Source organism: Scyliorhinus torazame, chromosome 15 (assembly GCF_047496885.1).
Source record: "Scyliorhinus torazame isolate Kashiwa2021f chromosome 15, sScyTor2.1, whole genome shotgun sequence".
Taxonomy (NCBI): domain Eukaryota; kingdom Metazoa; phylum Chordata; class Chondrichthyes; order Carcharhiniformes; family Scyliorhinidae; genus Scyliorhinus; species Scyliorhinus torazame.
In genome coordinates, this window is record NC_092721.1 from 57,534,839 (window position 1) to 57,554,246 (window position 19,408).

Consider the following 19,408-nt stretch of genomic DNA (forward strand, 5'->3'; position numbering starts at 1 on the left):
CTAGCTGAAAGAAGACAGAGGGTGGTGGTTGATGGGAAATATTCAGAATGGAGTTCAGGTACAAGTGGCGTACCACAAGGATCTGTTCTGGGGCCGTTGCTGATTGTCATTTTTATCAATGACCTAGAGGAGGGCGCAGAAGGGTCGGTGAGTAAATTTGCAGACGACACTAAAGTCGGTGGTGTTGTCGACAGTGCGGAAGGGTGTAGCAGGTTACAGAGGGACATAGATAAGCTGCAGAGCTGGGCTGAGAGGTGACAAATGGAGTTTAATGTAGAGAAGTGTGAGGTGATTCACTTTGGAAGAAATAACAGGAATGCAGAATATTTGACTAATAGTAAAGTTCTTGTAAGTGTGGATGAGCAGAGGGATCTAGGTGTCCATGTGCATAGATCCCTGAAAGTTGCCACCCAGGTTGATAGGGTTGTGAAGAAGGCCTATGGAGTGTTGGCCTTTATTGGTAGAGGGATTGAGTTCCAGAGTCATGAGGTCATGTTGCAGCTGTACAAAACTCTGGTACGGCCGCATTTCGAGTATTGCGTACAGTTCTGGTCACCGCATTATAGGAAGGACGTGGAAGCTTTGGAGGGGGTGCAGAGGAGATTTACCAGGATGTTGCCTGGTATGGAGGGAAAATCGTATGAGGAAAGGCTGATTGACTTGAGGTTGTTTTCGTTAGAGAGAAGAAGGTTAAGAGGAGACTTAATAGAGGCATACAAAATGATCAGGGGGTTAGATAGGGTGGACAGTGAGAGCCTTCTCCCGCGGATGGAAATGGCTAGCATGAGGGGACATAGCCTTAAACTGAGGGGTAATAGATGTAGGACAGAGGTCAGAGGTAGGTTCTTTACGCAAAGAGTGGTGAGGCTGTGGAATGCCCTACCTGCAACAGTAGTGAACCCGCCAACATTGAGGGCATTTAAAAGTTTATTGGATAAGCATATGGATGATAATGGCATAGTGTAGGTTAGATGGCTTTTGTTTTTTGACTTCCCATGTCGGTGCAACATCGTGGGCCGAAGGGCCTGTACTGCGCTATTTCGTTCTATGTTCTATGTTCTATGTTCTATGGGTGGCATGTTGGAACAGTGGTTAGCACTGCTGCCTCACAGTGCCAGGGACCGTGTTCAATTCTGACCTTGGGTGACTGGCTTTGTGGAGTTTGCACTTTCTCTCCATGTCTGCGTAGGTTTCCTCCGGGTGATCCAGTTTCCTCCCACAGTCCAAAGATGTGCAGATTGTGTGGATTTGCCTTGCTAAATTGCCCCTTAGTGTCCAGGTTATGTTACAGGAATAGGGTGGGTGGACGGGGGAGTGGACATTGGTAGGGTGCGCTTTCGGAGGGTCAGTGCAGATGCGATGGGCCAAATGGCCTCCTTCTGCACTGTAGGGATTCTATGATTCTATTTTGACATTTTATCTGCATGTTCGTCAAGTGCAGGAGTATCTATGTTGGCCTTTAGAAATCTGCATGTCTGCTGGTACAGGGGGCCGGTGCCACAGACCGGGTAACTGGTGTGTTATCTGTTGATCCTGCGTCTGCCATTTGCAGAAGGTGACGGCGATTGCATATATATTGGGCACTGCCTGAAGCTAACATGTAGCTCTTCAGTTGCGGGGCAATTTGGAGCAAAGTGGGAATTTGATGCAGTGGGCAAGAGGTGCTCTTTTGCTTTTTTGTTTCCAACTTTTCCATCTTAAGAAAGTGATCATGATTCTGCCCGGGTAGACCCCGAATGCCAGGGCACTGCCAAGTCATGCCCCTCACTGACTGGGGGCTATACTTACCGATACGCACCTGGCATGGTCATCACGATAGGTTTTCATTTTTGAAAACCAGCGGCTATTTACTCTGGTGTGACGTCATGCCGGCTGGGTGGGATGATACATTGAGGGCATAAGTAGCGTCGTTAATTGTCTTCAAATTTATTTTGAAATATGCTAATCAGGCTAGCGCCCTTCCTGGGGTGAGTCTGTTCCTGTCATCGAAGTGGGGCTGGGAAGATCGCGTTCTGAAATTCATCAGCAAAAATCCCGTTTTTGATCTCTCGTGAGATTTAGTAGCCATTACTTATGGCTAGCGCGAGCGTGAAATCACAGCCCATGGGTGGCATGTCCCCAATTTCCCAAAGTGCGCGTGTGCTGCACTAGAATTGCTGTATTGCTTCCAATATTTTGTGCTTTTAATGAGATAATAATGACCATACACACTTGATTGTATAATTCAAAGTTTAACATGAGAACCATTCTGGCCCCCTGGTGGCTGAAGTCTGTTTTTGGCTCCAACATACCTCATCAACGAGAGCTATGAGTCCTGAATTCTCTCTGTTGTTTGGTCCAACATGAGTATTTTTAACTTAAATAAGGGAATTTATGAGGGCATGAATGTAGTGATGGTAAAGTGAACTGGAAAATTAGGTTAAGGGATAGGCGGATAGAGATGCAGTGGCAGACATTAAAAAGGATATTTCAGAATACACAGTATCCAAAAAGAAAACAAATTCTGAGGGGGAGAACCGCAATCCGTGGTTAACTAAAATAGATAATGATAATATCAAACTTAAAGAAAAAGAAAAAAGAGAGATAGTAAGAGTTTCTATAATCAGCAAAATACTGTGGATGCTGGAATCTGAAACAAGGACAGAGAAAGCTGGGAAAACCCAGCAGGTCTGGCAGCATCTGAAGGGGGAGAAAACAGAGTTCACATTTTGAGTCCATTTGGCTCTGCATATGACCTGGGAGAGAGGGAAAATCTGTAGCATTTTAAACTGCAGCTGTGAGAGATAGCAACAAAAGTATAGCATTCTTAAGGGCAGGAGATAGATGACCAGGTGCGAGGGTGGGGGAGGGGGTAGGAGTGTTTTTGCATTGAGACAAAAATGTCTGTGGGTTTAAGATGGCAAAGAAAGGTCACAGTCTAAAGTTGTTGAACTCAATGTTGAGTCCTGAGGGCTGCAACATGCCCAATCGGAAGATGAGGTGCTGCTCCTCCAGTTTGCGCTGGGCTTCGCTGGACATGTAGGCATGCGAGCAAGGTGCTGAGTGAACATGGCATTCAATAGGAAGGTTGGAATCATGCGTGCAGACTGAGCTAAAATGGTTCGCAATGCAGTCACCCAGTCTGCGTTTAGTCTCCCCAGTATAGAGGAGACTGCATTGGGAGCAATGAATATAATAGACCAATTTGAAGGAGGTGTAAGTGAAATGCTGCTTTACCTGAATAGAGTGTTTTCGTCCTTGAATGGTGAGGAGGGAGGAGGTAAAGTGTCAGGTGTTGCTCCTTCTGCGTTTGCAAGGGAAGGTGTGTGGGAAAAGGATGGACAGTTTGGTGTGATGGAGGACTGGATCAGATTGTCATGGAGGAAGTGGTCCCTGCAGAATGCTGACAGGGGGATGAAGGGAAGATGCATTTCGTGGTGGCATCATGCTGGAGTTGGCGGAAATGGCGGAGGATGATCCTTTGAATGTGAAGGCCGGTGGGGGTGGAATGTGAGGACAAGAGGGACCCTATCATTGTTCTGGGAGGGGAAGGGATGAGGGCAGGGGTGTAGGAACTTGGTCAAACCTGGTTGAGTGCCCTGTCAACCACAGGTGGGGGGAAACATTGGTTAAGGAAAAAAATAGACATGTCGGAAGCACTATTTTTGAAGGTCACATCATTGGAACAGATCCGATGGAGGTGGAGAATCTGGAAGAATGGAATGGAGTCCTGACCGGAAGTGGAGTGTGAGGAGCTGCAGTTGAGATGGCTGAGGGAGTCGTTGAAATATTGGTGGTCAGTCATGAATATGTACTATGTACAAATAGTATATGAGTATAATCCAGAAATGGAGACATAGAGGTCAAGGAAGGGAAGAAAAGTGTTGGAGATGAACCATGTGCAGGTGAGAGAAGGTGGGAATTAGAAGCATAAGTAATATTTTTGCAGGTCCATGCGAGAGCATGAAGTGGCACCAATGTATTCATTGATGTAACAGGAAATGAGTGGCGGGAGCGGGCCTGAGTAGGATTGGAACAAGAAGTGTTCCATATAACCCACAAAAAGACAGGCTTAACTGGGGGCCATGTGGGGATCCATGGCCACACCTTCTATTTGCAGGAAGTGAGACAAGTTAAAGGAGAAATTATTTAGTGACAGAACAGGTTCAGTCAAGTGGAGGAAAGTAGTGGTGGATGGGGATTTATCAGGCCTCTGCTCAAGAAAGAGCTGTCAAACCCTCCTGGTGGGGTGGAGGTGTAGTGGAATTGGCCATCCACAGTGAAGAGGAGGCAGTTAGGGCCAGGGAACTGGAAATTGTTCATTTAATGTAGGGTGAGGAATCATGAGCATAGGTGGGAAGAGACTGGGCAAGGGGAGAGAGGATGGAGTCAAGCTCAGAAGAAACGTGTTCTGGGGGGCAGGAACAGGCTGATACGATGGGTCTACCAGGGATTTTCTATAACAGTTTAAAAAAAGAAAAGTTAACCAAATGAGCATTGGTCCTATAGGAAGTGAGCCTGAGGAGCTAATAATGGAAAATAAAAAGATAGCACATGAATTGAACAAGTATTTTGCATCAGTCTTTTGGTAGTGAATACAAGTAATGTCTTAGAAAACAAGGAAATGGAAGGGAGAGAGGGAAGAACTCAAGAAAATTACAATCGCCAGTGAAGTGGTATTAAGCAAATTGTTGGAGCTGTGGGCTGCCAGGTCCCCACGTCCTGATGGACTTCATCCTGGGGTCTTAAAAGAAGTGACTATGAAATAGTTGATGATTGATTTTGATTTCCCCAAATTCCTTAGATTCGGCAAAGGTTCAAATAGAATGGGAAAAATCGCTGAAAGACTTAGAACATAGAACATAGAACGATACAGCGCAGTACCGGCCCTTCGGCCCACGATGTTGCACCGAAACAAAAGCCATCTAACCTACACTATGCCATTAGCATCCATATGCTTATCCAATAAACTTTTAAATGCCCTCAATGTTGGCCGGTAGGGCATTCCATGGCCTCACCACTCTTTGCGTAAAGAACCTACCTCTGACCTCTGTCCTATATCTATTACCCCTCAGTTTAAAGCTATGTCCCCTCGTGCCAGCCATTTCCATCCGCGGGAGAAGGCTCTCACTGTCCACCCTATCTAACCCCCTGATCATTTTGTATGCCTCTATTAAGTCTCCTCTTAACCTTCTTCTCTCCAACGAAAACAACCTCAAGTCCATCAGCCTTTCCTCAGATTTTCCCTCCATACCAGGCAACATCCTGGTAAATCTCCTCTGCACCCGCTCCAAAGATTCCACGTCCTTCCTATAATGCGGTGACCAGAACTGTACGCAATACTCCAAAAGAGGCCGTACTAGAGTTTTGTACAGCTGCAACATGACCTCATGACTCCGGAACTCAATCCCTCTATCAATAAATGCCAACACTCCATAGGCCTTCTTCACAACCCTATCAACCTGGGTGGCAACTTTCAGGGATCTATGTACATGGACACCTAGATCCCTCTGCTCATCCACACTTCCAAGAACTTTACCATTAGTCAAATATTCTGCATTCCTGTTATTTCTTCCAAAGTGAATCACCTCACACTTCTCTACATTAAACTCCATTTGCCACCTCTCAGCCCAGCTCTGCAGCTTATCTATGTCCCTCTGTAACCTGCTACATCCTTCCTCACTGTCGACAACACCACCGACTTTAGTGTCGTCTGCAAATTTACTCACCCACCCTTCTGCGCCTTCCTCTAGGTCATTGATAAAAATGACAAACAGCAACGGCCCCAGAACAGATCCTTGTGGTACGCCACTTGTAACTGAACTCCATTCTGAACATTTGCCATCAACCACCACCCTCTGTCTTCTTTCAGCTAGCCAATTTCTGATCCACATCTCTAAATCACCCTCAATCCCCAGCCTCCGTATTTTCTGCAATAGCCTACCGTGGGGAACCTTATCAAACGCTTTACTGAAATCCATGTACACCACATCAACTGCTCTACCCTCGTCTACCTGTTCAGTCACCTTCTCAAAGAACTCGATAAGGTTTGTGAGGCATGACCTACCCTTTACAAAGCCATGCTGACTATCCCTGATCATATTATTCCTATCTAGATGATTGTAAATCTTGTCTCTTATAATCCCCTCCAAGACTTTACCCACTACAGACGTGAGGCTCACCGGTCTATAGTTGCCGGGGTTGTCTCTGCTCCCCTTTTTGAACAAAGGGACCACATTTGCTATCCTCCAGTCCTCTGGCACTATTCCTGTAGCCAATGATGACATAAAAATCAAAGCCAAAGGTCCAGCAATCTCTTCCCTGGCCTCCCAGAGAATCCTAGGATAAATCCCATCAGGCCCTGGGGACTTACCTATTTTCAGCCTGTCCAGAATTGCCAACACCTCTTCCCTACGTACCTCAATGCCATCTATTCTAATAGCCTGGGTCTCAGCATTCTCCTCCACAACATTATCTTTTTCCTGAGTGAATACTGACGAAAAATATTCATTTAGTATCTCGCCTATCTCTTCAGACTCCACACACAACTTCCCATCCCTGTCCTTGACTGGTCCTACTCTTACCCTAGTCATTCGCTTATTCCTGACATACCTATAGAAAGCTTTTGGGTTTTCCTTGATCCTACCTGCCAAATACTTCTCATGTCCCCTCCTTGCTCGTCTTAGCTCTCTCTTTAGATCCTTCCTCGCTATCTTGTAACTATCCATCGCCCCAACTGAAACTTCACACCTCATCTTCACATAGGCCTCCTTCTTCCTCTTAACACGAGATTCCACTTCTTTGGTAAACCACGGTTCCCTCGCTCGACGCCTTCCTCCCTGCCTGACTGGTACGTACTTATCAAGAACACACAGAGGCTGATCCTTGAACAAGCTCCACTTATCCAGTGTGCCCAACACTTGCAGTCTACTTCTCCAACCTATCCCCCCCCAAGTCACGTCTAATGGCATCATAATTGCCCTTCCCCCAGCTATAACTCTTGCCCTGCGGTGTATACTTATCCCTTTCCATCACTAGCGTAAACGTCACCGAATTGTGGTCACTGTCCCCAAAGTGCTCTCCAACCTCCAAATCCAACACCTGGCCAGGTTCATTACCCAAAACCAAATCCAACGTGGCCTCATCTCTTGTTGGCCTGTCAACATATTGTGTCAGGAAACCCTCCTGCACACACTGTACAAAAAACGACCCATCGAATATATTCGAACTATATCTTTTCCAGTCAATATTTGGAAAGTTAAAGTCTCCCATAATAACTACCCTGTTACTTTCGCTCTCATCCAGGATCATCCTCGCCATCCTTTCCTCTACATCCCTAGAACTATTTGGAGGCCTATAGAAAACTCCCAACAGGGTGACCTCTCCTTTCCTGTTTCTAACCTCAGCCCATACTACCTCGGAAGATGAGTCCCCATCTAGCATCCTCTCCTCCACCGTAATACTGCTCTTGACTAGCAGCGCCACACCTCCCCCTCTTTTGCCTCCTTCTCTGAGCTTACTAAAACACCAAAACCCCGGAACCTGCAACATCCATTCCTATCCCTGCTCCTATCCATGTCTCCGAAATGGCCACAACCTCGAAGTCACAGGTACCAACCCATGCTGCCAGTTCCCCTTCCTTATTTCGTATACTCCTGGCATTGAAGTAGACACACTTCAAACCACCTACCTGCACACTGGCCCCCTCCTGCGACGTCAAATCTGTGCTCCTGACCTCTATACTCTCATTCTCCCGTGCCCTAAAACTACAATCCAGGTTCCCATGCCCCTGCTGCATTAGTTTAAACCCCCCCAGAGAGCACTAACAAATCTCCCCCCCAGGATATTTGTGCCCCTCAGGTTCAGATGTAGACCATCCTGCCTGTAGAGGTCCCACCTTCCCCAGAAAGAGCCCCAGTTATCCAGAAATCTGAATCCCTCCCGCCTGCACCATCCCTGTAGCCACATGTTTAATTGCTCTCTCTCCCTATTCCTCATCTCATTATCACGTGGCACGGGCAACAACCCAGAGATAACAACTCTGTTTGTTCTAGTTCTGAGCTTCCATCCTAGCTCCCTGAAAGCCTGCCTGACATCCTTGTCCCCTTTCGTTAGTGCCAATGTGGACCACGACTTGGGGCTGCTCCCCCTCCCCCTTAAGGACCCGGAAAACACGATCCGAGACATCACGTACCCTTGCACCTGGGAGGCAACATACCAAACGTGAGTCTCTCCCACTCCCACAAAATCTCCTATCTGTGCCCCTGACTATCGAGTCCCCAATTACTAATGCTCTGCTCCTCTCCCCCCTTCCCTTCTGAGCAACAGGGACAGACTCCGTGCCAGAGGCCCGTACCCCATGGCTTACCCCTGGTAAGTCGTCCCCCCCACAAGTATCCAAAGCCGTATACTTGTTTCTCAGGGGAACGACCGCAGGGGATCCCTGCACTGACTTCTTCTTCCCAGTCCCTCTTACAGTTACCCATCTATCTCCAATCTTTGGTGTAACTAATTTCCTGAAGCTGCTATCTATGACCCCCTCTGCCTCCCGAATGATCGAAGTTCATCCAACTCCAGCTCCAGTTCCCTAACTCGGTCTTGGAGGAGCTGAAGATGGCAGCACTTCCTGCAGGTAAAATCAGCAGGGACACTAGCAGCATCCCTCACCTCAAACATCCTGCAGGAGGAACATTGCACTCCCTTCCCTGCCAGGAAGCGAAGCCTGCATCAATGGTGCCGAGGTGGAGATGGTTGACAGCTTCCAATTCCTAAGTGTATATATCACCAACAATCTGTCCTGGTACACCCACGCTGACGTTACGACCAAGCAAACACAACATGCGCTTATACTTCCTCAGGAAATTAAGGAAATTTGGCATGTCCACATTGACTCTTACCAACTTTTACAGATGCACCAGAGAAAACATCCTATCAGGCTGAATCACAGCCTGGTATGGCAATTGCTCAGCCCAAAACCGTAAGAAACTACAGAGAGTCGTGAACACAGCCCAGTCCATCACGCGAACTCGCCTCCATCCATTGACTCTGTCTAAATGTTCCTCTGCCTTGGGAAAGTGGGCAGCAGAATCAAAGACCCCTCCCACCTGTGTTGTCCTCTCATCCAACCGCTTCTATCAGACTAATACCAGGAATGTGTGTCAGAAAAGGTTGGACATTTATCTGCTGGAGTTTAGAAGAGTAAGAGGCAACTTGATTGAAACATAAGATCCTGGGCGCTCTGGCAGACTCCGCACAGACCCACGCCGGACATCGAACCTGGAACCCTGGAGCTGTGAAGCAACAGTGCTAACCACTGTGCTACCGTGCTATATAAATATAAATTGCTGCAGTTCGGTGAGTTATTGAACAGCCACTCAATGTGTTATCACTTCTTGCTGTAAGAGCCAGCTCCTGACAACTAGATAGTGGGCAGGCTGCAGACAGGCACTTGTTAGGGGTTGGTGGGGAGTACTAGACCATGATTACAGGAAGGGAGCAGGAATTTACAGGGGTGGGAGAGGATCAAAGCTCCCTTCTGTAGCTAGTGAAGCTCCCCCTGGTCCACAAGAAGTGTTAGAAATGCCCTTGGAGTCATGAACTCCTGCATCTATTCAATAATAATTTGCAGGAGTTTCCTCAGGATTCAAGCCTGAAGAAGCCTCTGTAGTTAAACTGAAATCAGATTCCCATGTGGTTGGCACTGCTGCTGACGTGTGGAGTTTGCACGTTCTCCCCATGTCTGCATGAGTTTCATCTGCGTGCTCCACTTTCCTTCCACTGTCCAAAGCTGTGCAGATCAGTTGGATTGGCCATGCTAAATTGCCCCTTAGTGTCCAAAAGGTTAGGTGGGGTTACGGGGATAGGGTGGTGGCATGGGCCTGGGTACGGTGCTCTTTCGGACGGTCCGTGCAGACATGATGGTCCGAATGGCCTCCTTCTGCACTGTGATGATTCTATGATTTTATGATTGCACTGTGGGACTTATTTAAATAGACCAATGAGGTGTCCTGCCTCTCTAAGAAAAGGCAGGCATATGCTTTGTTGCCGACTGCCTAAAAATAGCAACAGTTGTGAAGTGTTGGGTGCTCTGCCACACAGATGAACCAACACGGTTGTGAATGGTACAACATAGTTTTATTTCAAACATCTATTTACATTGGTAAACTGTTTACTGAGGTTTGATCATGACCCTTGATTCTGTGGACCTATTCCTAATTCTATCTTGTAGTGGCACTCAGCACATGGGGAATGTCTGAGTGGCCTGCAATGAGCTCTGTGCCCTGAGCCGTCTCCTGCTCGAGTGCCCAGGAAGTGTCGTGTTCCCTGTTTTGTACTGTGTATGCTCTGGCCTGTGATTGGCTGTTGTGTTGTGTGTGTTGATTGGTCCGTTGATCTGTCCATCAGTATGTGTGTATGTATGTGTTATGATGTTAACCTGAATATCATGACAAGTTGCATGTTCATTGGGAGTGGATTACGGTTTGTAGTTTCTGGTGTTTAATCACCCATCGTTCGAGTGGAATAATATCTGTGTGGAGTTTGCATGTTCTCCCCGAATCTGCTTGGGTTTCCTTCGAGTGCTCCGGTTTCCTCCCACAGTCCAGAGATGTGCAGGTTAGGTGTATTGGCCATGCTAACTTGCCCCCCCCCCTCCACCCACACACACAAATGTCTTAAAATGTGCAGGTTAAGTGGTGTTGTGGGAATGGGGCAGGGGAATGGGCCTGGGTGGAGTGCTCTTTCAGAGCGTCGGTGCAGACCCGATAGGACGAATGGCCTCTTTCTGTACTGTAGGAATTCTATGACTTTGTGGTCTATAACTAAGCACATCGTTCTAGTCGATGCCTGTTTTCCTGGCAGCCGGCAATATTCATTGATTCTGCAATCATTTGCTCTTCAATCAATCTTAAAGTCATTCATGCCAAGCCAGAGGGTGGATGCTGGGTGACAAGGGCTGTCTGCTGGCATCATGCGTACAGTGAAAACCATACAGCCAACTAATTACATTTATACATTCACTTAGTGTCAGTAATATGGGCGTAGCACCGTCAATATGACGCGAGGCAAGTTGAGGTAATGTCAATTGAAGGCTTTATTAAGCAGAACTTTATCCCCAGCAGCGTGGTTACAGAATGCAGCTGCTGAGGGAAATGGAGGGAAAAACTGGGTTCTTATACCGGCATTTCTGGGTGGAGTCCAGTAGGTTGGATTTTGGCGGGAGCGGTGTGCAAGGGCCTTCTGGGAGGTATGTTTTTACTTTAAAAACACTTACCTGGTCCCGATTCTGTTCTTCTTTTCTGTTTTTTTTTAAATATAAGGCGGGAACCGGAAGTTCGACCCGCGGACTTCTGGGAAGGCCCCCCCCAACCAATAAATTCTGGTGGAGAGGAAACCCGAGACACTACACGTGTAGTGTCTCCCACCCACCCTCCTCCTCTAACCTAATAATAAGACCCATTGGTGTGAGGTAAGTGCCATATTATTATTATATATATATTTTTAAAAATGTATTTCTTAACCAGATCTTGGTTGGAGGTTAGAGGGATGGCAGGGAAGGTAGTGCAATGTTCCTCCTGCAGGATGTTTGAGGTGAGGGATGCCGTTAGTGTCCGTGCTGATTTTACCCACAGGAAGTGCAGCCATCTTCAGCTCCTCCAAGACCGAGTTAGGGAACTGGAGCTGGAGTTGGATGAACTTCGGATCATTCGGGAGACAGAGGGGGGTCATAGATAGCAGCTTCAGGGAATTAGTTACACCAAAGATTGGAGATAGATGGGTAACTGTAAGAAGGACTGGGAAGAAGCAGTCAGTGCAGGGATCCCCTGCGGTCGTTCCCCTGAGTAACAAGTATACCGCTTTGGATACTTGTGGGGGAAACGACTTACCAGGGGTAAGCCATGGGGTACGGGCCACTGGCATGGAGTCTGTCCCTGTTGCTCAGAAGGGAAGGGGGGAGAGGAGCAGAGCATTAGTAATTGGGGACTCGATAGTCAGGGGCACAGATAGGAGATTTTGTGGGAGCGAAAGAGACTCACGATTGGTATGTTGCAAGGGTACGTGATGTCTCGGATCATGTTTTCCGGGTCCTTAAGGGGGAGGGGGAGCAGCCCCAAGTCGTGGTCCACATTGGCACTAACGACATAGGTAGGAAAGGGAACAAGGATGTCAGGCAGGCTTTCAGGGAGCTAGGATGGAAGCTCAGAACGAGAACAAACAGAGTTGTTATCTCTGGGTTGTTGCCCGTGCCACGTGATAATGAGATGAGGAATAGGGAGAGAGAGCAATTAAACACGTGGCTACAGGGATGGTGCAGGCGGGAGGGATTCAGATTTCTGGATAACTGGGGCTCTTTCTGGGGAAGGTGGGACCTCTACAGACAGGATGGTCTACATCTGAACCAGAGGGGCACAAATATCCTGGGGAGGAGATTTGCTAGTGTTCTAATGCAGCAGGGGCATGGGAACCTGGATTGTAGTTTTAGGGTACGAGAGATTGAGAGTATAGAGGTCAGGAGCACAGATTTGACTTCGCAGGAGGGAGCCAGAGTTCAGGTAGGTGGTTTGAAGTGTGTCTACTTCAATGCCAGGAGTATACGAAATAAGGTAGGGGAACTGGCAGCATGGGTTGGTACCTGGGCCTTCGATGCTGTGGCCATTCAGTGCCACTGCCGATCAGTGGCGGGGGGATGAGCAGTGGAGCGTGCAGAGAGCGAGCACCAGAGCGGAACACCAAACTGGAGCCACCACCATTAACATTGCGTACCCACCTGGCCACCCATCAGCCCCTGCCACCGCCTCCTCCCCTTGGCAGTTACCAGCACACACCCCAGCCTCGCCCAACCCCCTTGAACATCTCAGCCAATCGTGGACCGCCCGCGGCCAGCATTCTTAAAAGCCAGTGTTATGGGAGAGGCGTTTTCAGAAACACAAAATGTATCATGGAGTTCAACCAACCTCCCCCTTTAATGTATTTGTTGCTTTTCCGAGCACACGGCTTGTTCTCCAGTTGTGATATGACAATTGTGGACACGTGGGTTTTAAACGCAAAACAATGTTTATTCCATGAACACACCTGAACCTCTTAAATAAACATTGGATCTCTTAACACCCCTTACTTCAAAGAAAACCCCAAAAATATTACAACACTAAATAATTCTTCAATTATTCCTTTCAACATCCCAGAGACTTAACACCTTTAAACAGAAACACATCAGGTTAAAGGCTTTACTTTTATGAGTTTAAATCACCCAAATTATCCAGAAATAGTCTTTCATGGCAGAGACCACAGCAGATCCAGCTCACTGCAAACACAGACACACACCCAAGCTCTTCTCAAACTGAAACTAAACTGCAAAATGGCTGATCTAAAACCCAGCTCCACCCACACTCTGACATCACTGCATTTCTTAAAGGTACATTGCTTAACATCCATTTCTTAAAGGCACTCTCACATGACACCTCCCCCCAAGAAAAAAAAAACCATCAACTTCAAGATGGTTTCATTTTTCATTTTTGCACCATCCACTAAGAAATGCACACAGTAAATATACATTTTCATTCAAAGAAAACAACACACTCAAACAGGTATAATAATATAGTCCATGTTTCTTTGTTCTTCTTCCTTCAACCGAAAACCTTCTTGATTTATCACATTCTTGACAAAGCATCGGTTATCACATTTTCCCGTCCTGCCACATGTACTATTTTTAAATGAAATGGCTTTAACAATAAACTCCAGCGAAACATCCTTGCATTGTTATTCCAGAATCGCTCCAAAAACGTCAAAGGAATATGATCAGTATATATAATGGTGTCAGATGGATTGCTGGTTACATAAATGTGAAAATGTTGCAAAGACAGCACCAAACTCAAAGCCTCCTTCTCAATCGTTGAATACTTTTTCTGGTGAGAATTCAATTTCTTTGAAAAATAACCAACAGGCCGCTCTAGCTCTTCGTCGTCGTCTTGTAGAAGCACGCACCTACATCCACATCACTCGCATCAACAGCCACTTTGAAGGGTTTGGTATAATTTGGGATGACTAACACAGGAGCAGTGGTTAACACAGCCTTCAGGCCATCAAATGCCTGTTGACACTCAGCTGGCCACTGGAATTTGTTACGCTTCTTGAGCAAGTCCGTCAGTGGAGCGACCACACTGCTAAAATTGTTAAAAATGTCCGGTAAAATCGACTCATACCAAGAAATCGCATTATTTCCCGTCATGTCGAGGGTATCGGAAACTCCCCAATAAATTTCGTTTTCACATCCCGTGGGACCATGCGACCCTGTCCGATTGTATAGCCAAGGAGAGTGACTTGGGCTTCTCCAAATTCACTTTTGGCTAGGTTTATCACCAAACCCACCTCCTGAAGTCGATCAAATAACTCCCTCAGATGTTTCAAATGTTCTTTCCATGTCTGGAAGTTGGAAATAAAAGCAGATTGTCCCACCTTCTCAATGCAATCCTTCAAACGTGGGATAAGAACAGAGTCCGTTCTTGTAACTGTATTCACCTTTCGATAGTCCACACACAACCGTTGGGTACCGTCTGGTTTAGGTACCATCACTATGGGTGAGCTCTATTGGCTGCAACTCACTTCAATTATGCCATTTGTAAGCATACTCTCAATCTCTTTGTTAACCTGTGCCAATTTTAAAGGGTTAAGTCTATATGGATGTTGTTTGATCGGAATAGCATTTCCCACATCTACATCATGTATAGCCATTTTAGTACTTCCCAATTTATCACTACAAACTTGCCCATGTGATATCAATAACTCTTTCAGGTCAGTTTGTTTTTCCTCTGGAAGGTAACCTAACAATTCATCCCAATTTTTAAGAACATCCTCATTTTCCAATTTAATTTGAGGTATGTCAAATTCACAGTCATCTGGATTTGGTTCATCACTTTGAGTTAGAATCATTAAAACCTCCTTTTCCTCTCCTTCCCTTTCAAGCATATTCACATGACACACTCGGTGAGTCTTCTATCTGGTGTTTTTACCACATAATTCACCTCACTTAATTTCCTTTCAATCTGATACAGTCCACAAAACCTAGCTTTTAAAGGCTCCCCTACCACTGGTAACAACACTCCATGTTATCCCCACTGGCAAAACTATGAACTTTGGATTTCTTGTCCGCTACCCGTTTCATCACATTTTGTGCAACTTTCAAATGTTGTCTAGCCAATTCACCTGCTCTATTTAATCGTTCCCTAAAATTTGACACGTAATCCAATAGTGTAATTTCCGATTTCTCACCCACCAATTTTTCTTTAATCAATTTAAGTGGTCCTCTTACCTCATGACCATAAATTAGTTCAAAAGGACTACATTTGGTAGACTCATTAGGTGCATCCCTAATTTCAAACAATACGAATGGGATTCCTTTATCCCAATCCTCTGGATAATCTTGACAATATGCCCTCAACATTGTCTTTAATGTCTGATGCCACCTTTCTAATGCTCCCTGCGATTCTGGATGGTACGCAGTTGATTTAAATTGTTTTATTCCTAAGCTATCCATAACTTCTTTGAATAACTTTGAGGTAAAATTTGACCCTTGATCCGATTGAATTTCTGTGGGTAGTTCATATCTAGTAAAGAATTTAAGTAACCCCTCCACAATCCTTTTAGCTGTAATATTACGTACTGGAATGGCCTCTGGAAACCTAGTAGACACATCCATTATAGTCAAAAGATATTGATTCCCACTTTTTGTTTTAGGAAGCGGTCCTACACAATCAATTAGGACCCTTGTAAAAGGTTCCTCAAATGCTGGAATGGGTATTAAGGGTGCTGGTTTTATCACAGCTTGAGGTTTCCCTATCACTTGACATGTGTGACATGATTGACAAAATTTAACTACATCTTTATGTAGTCCAGGCCAATAAAAATGTTTCTGGATTTTAGCTTGAGTTTTCCTTATTCCCAAATGACCTCCCACTGGTACCTCATGTGCAACTCACAATACCTCCTTTCTATACCCTACTACTTGATGAACTTCTGCCCACTTTTCACCCGCCTGCATATGTACAGGTCTCCATTTTCTCATCAAGACATCACTTTTATGGTAATAACACTCTGGTATACTCTCAGATTCCTCTTCCGTATATGCTTTCTGATATATCCGTTTTATTTCTACATCTTGCTGTCGTAACTCCGCCAATTTTCCTGAACTAAAAATATCCGCCTCATCCTCCACCTGTTCTTGTTCTTTTTCAACCATCTGATCAAAAATCGTTTCTGATAATTGCACTTCAACTTCATCTTCACTCTTTGATTTCTCCTCTTGTCTTAACCTGTGACTTTGCGACCTTGTTACTACACAATCCAGTAAAATCCCAGAATATTCGTCCTTCAACACTTCAGTTGACTGATTTTCCACTGGCTTATCAACACACCACTGGCTTATCATCACTCCCATCTGCGATCCAGCTATATCATTACCCAAGATAAACTGTATTCCTGGACAAGATAGTTTCTCTATTACTCCTACTACCACTTCACCACTCTTCACTGGACTTTCCAACCTTACCTTATATAATGGAAGGCTACTCCTCTCGCCCTGAATTCCACATATCACCACCTTTTCTGGCAACATTCTTCCCAAACTACATAATTCCTCATCTCTTACCATTAAAGATTGACTAGTCCCTGCATCTCTTAAAATTGTGACTTCTTTGCCTGCTCCTCCTGATACACGAGTAAACTTTACCAACACAAGTAAATTCTTTCAAGACATCTGGCACCTTCTTCACAATTACTTCTTGAACAGGCTGTACAATCGTTTGCACCTCCTTCGCTTCCCTTGGGCTTTCCTTTACCACTCTAACTAATCCCACTGTTTTATCCTGTTTTACCACATCAGTCTTCCCAGTGCTTTTCTTCAACCACCAACACTGCGACTTTAAATGGCCTAGTTTATTACAGTGAAAACATTTGAAACTTTTCATCTCTTTTCCACCCTCCTGGATTTCTTTTTTAATCTGAGGTACACTCTCTTTCTTGTCTCCCATCAGATCACCTTTACCTTTACCACAAGTATTTCTCATGTCCCCAGTTTCTATCCCTCACCGGCTGAAACTGATGTTGTAAACCAATCTTTGATTTATGAACTAATTCATAATCATCTGCCATTCCTGCTGCTAATCTTGCAGTTTTAACCCTCTGTTCTTCCACATGAGTTCTCACTACATCAGGAATTGAATGTTTAAACTCCTCCAAAAGTATATTTTCTCTGAGAGCTTCATACGTTTGGTCTATTTTCAAAGCCCTTATCCACCTATCAAAATTACTCTGTTTGAGCCTTTCAAACTCCACGTATGTTGACCAAATTCTTTCCTTAAATTTCTAAACCTTTGTCTGTAAGTTTCAGGCACTAGCTCATATGCACTTAAGATGGATTTCTTTCTACTTCACTACTTCACTTCACTAGCACTACCTACCAGCTTTGTTTGAATCAGTAATACCCACATGTCGTGTGGCCATTTCATTTGTTTAGCTACCTTCTCAAATGAAATGAAAAAGGCTTACACTTCCTTCTCGTCAAACCTTGGCAATGCTTGGACATATTTGAATAGATTCCCACCAAGCCTTCGACTATGACGCTCTTTCTCACTGCCTCATCACTATCCTCCAACTGTTCGTTTCCCTTTACGTCTGCCAATTTTAACTGACTTTCATGTTTCATGGCCATTTTCTGAAGTTCAAACTCCCCCTCTTTATCTATTTCCCTGATCTGTATCTCTCTTTCTTTTTCTTTTTGTTCTGCTGGGGCTTATTCTTTCTTTTCTCCTTTCTTCTCTCTCTTTTCTTTTTCCTCTCTCTCACTCTCGTATTCAAGCCGCTTTAATTCTTTCTCATGTTCCATTTGTTTAATTTGCAACTGAATTTTTGCCATTTCCAATGAGTCAAACTCTATCTCAGGCAAATTTAAATGCTTAACCACTGCCATAATTACCTCATCTTTTTGCATTTTGTCAGGTAATGTTAACTGCAATATTTTTGCCAGACCCAACAGTCTGCGTTTAGTCTCTGTCTGTAAGGTACTGCGTGTGACAGTCTCCACCCCCAAAAACTTCTGAGCCTCTGAAAGAGCCATTGTCCACAACACTCTCCCCACTTAAACTAAAATACCACACCGGAGAAGCAATAATCCTTCACTGTCTTTAAGTTCACAAAAGCCAATCCAATAGATAGACTTTTATCCCCCTCGAGCCCCAAATTGTTATGGGAGAGGCGTTTTCAGAACCCCAAAATGTATCATGGAGTTCAACCAACCTCCCCCTTAAATGCACTTGTTGCTTTTCCGAGCAAACGGCTTGTTCTCCAGGTGTGATATGACAATTATGGACACGTGGGTTTTTGAACACAAAACAATGTTTATTCCATGAACTCAACTTAACCTCTTAAATAAACATTGAGACCTTACTTCAAAGATAACCTCGAAAATATTACAACACTAAATAATCCTTCAATTATTCCTTTCAACATCCCAGAGACTTAACACCTTTAAACAGAAACACATCAGGTTAAAGGCTTTACTTTTATGAGTTTAAATCACCCAAATGATCCAGAGATAGTCTTTCATGGCAGAGATCACAGCAGATCCAGCTCACTGCAAACACAGACATACACCCAAGCTCTTTTCAAACTGAAACTAAACTGCAAAATGGCTGATCTAAAACCCAGCTCCACCCACACTCTGACATCACTGCATTTCTTAAAGGTACATTGCTTAAACATCCATTTCTTAAAGGCACTCTCACATGACACCAGTCACAGCCATTGGACACTTCTTCCCATGATCGGGAATGCCGTGACTGATCACCCTGCGACCCTCCCGACACCTGCCCATAACCCGGGTGCGGGTCGTGACCGTGAGTTTGAAAATCCTTGATGTAAGATATTATGAGCAGTTTGAAAATGTTAGCTTACAATAAGCAGTTGAAGGGAAATATGCCTTAAGATATGAAAATCCCATGGCTTGATATGTTCCTTGTCATCGCTGGAGCATTGAAGATCAAGGGTGTGATCTACAGGCCGCTTTGCGCCCGAACAGGAGCGTGATGTGGCCGGTAGATTCCAGGAGATGCCTCCCGCTGGCTTCCCAACAGCCAATGAGATCTACCCAGGTCTTGCGAGGCGTCAAGATCAGAACCTCGCCACAATCGGCAGAACCAAGCCTCACACGCCTAAGTAGGTTTAGAACCTGTCTGGACATGCTCACCTGGATCTATCAGGCTCCTGGCATCTACTGGCTTTCCCAGAGAATCCCCAGCCAGGCGCTGTTCAGTACAAAATGTGAATCAGGCGGAATGGCACACCGGTTGGTCCCCCTGGCCATCGGAGGCCCTTGAGTCGTCAGGTCAGGATGCCCCCATGCCCTCCTCCTTGAATGCGGGCACCTTGGGGCTGCCAGCCT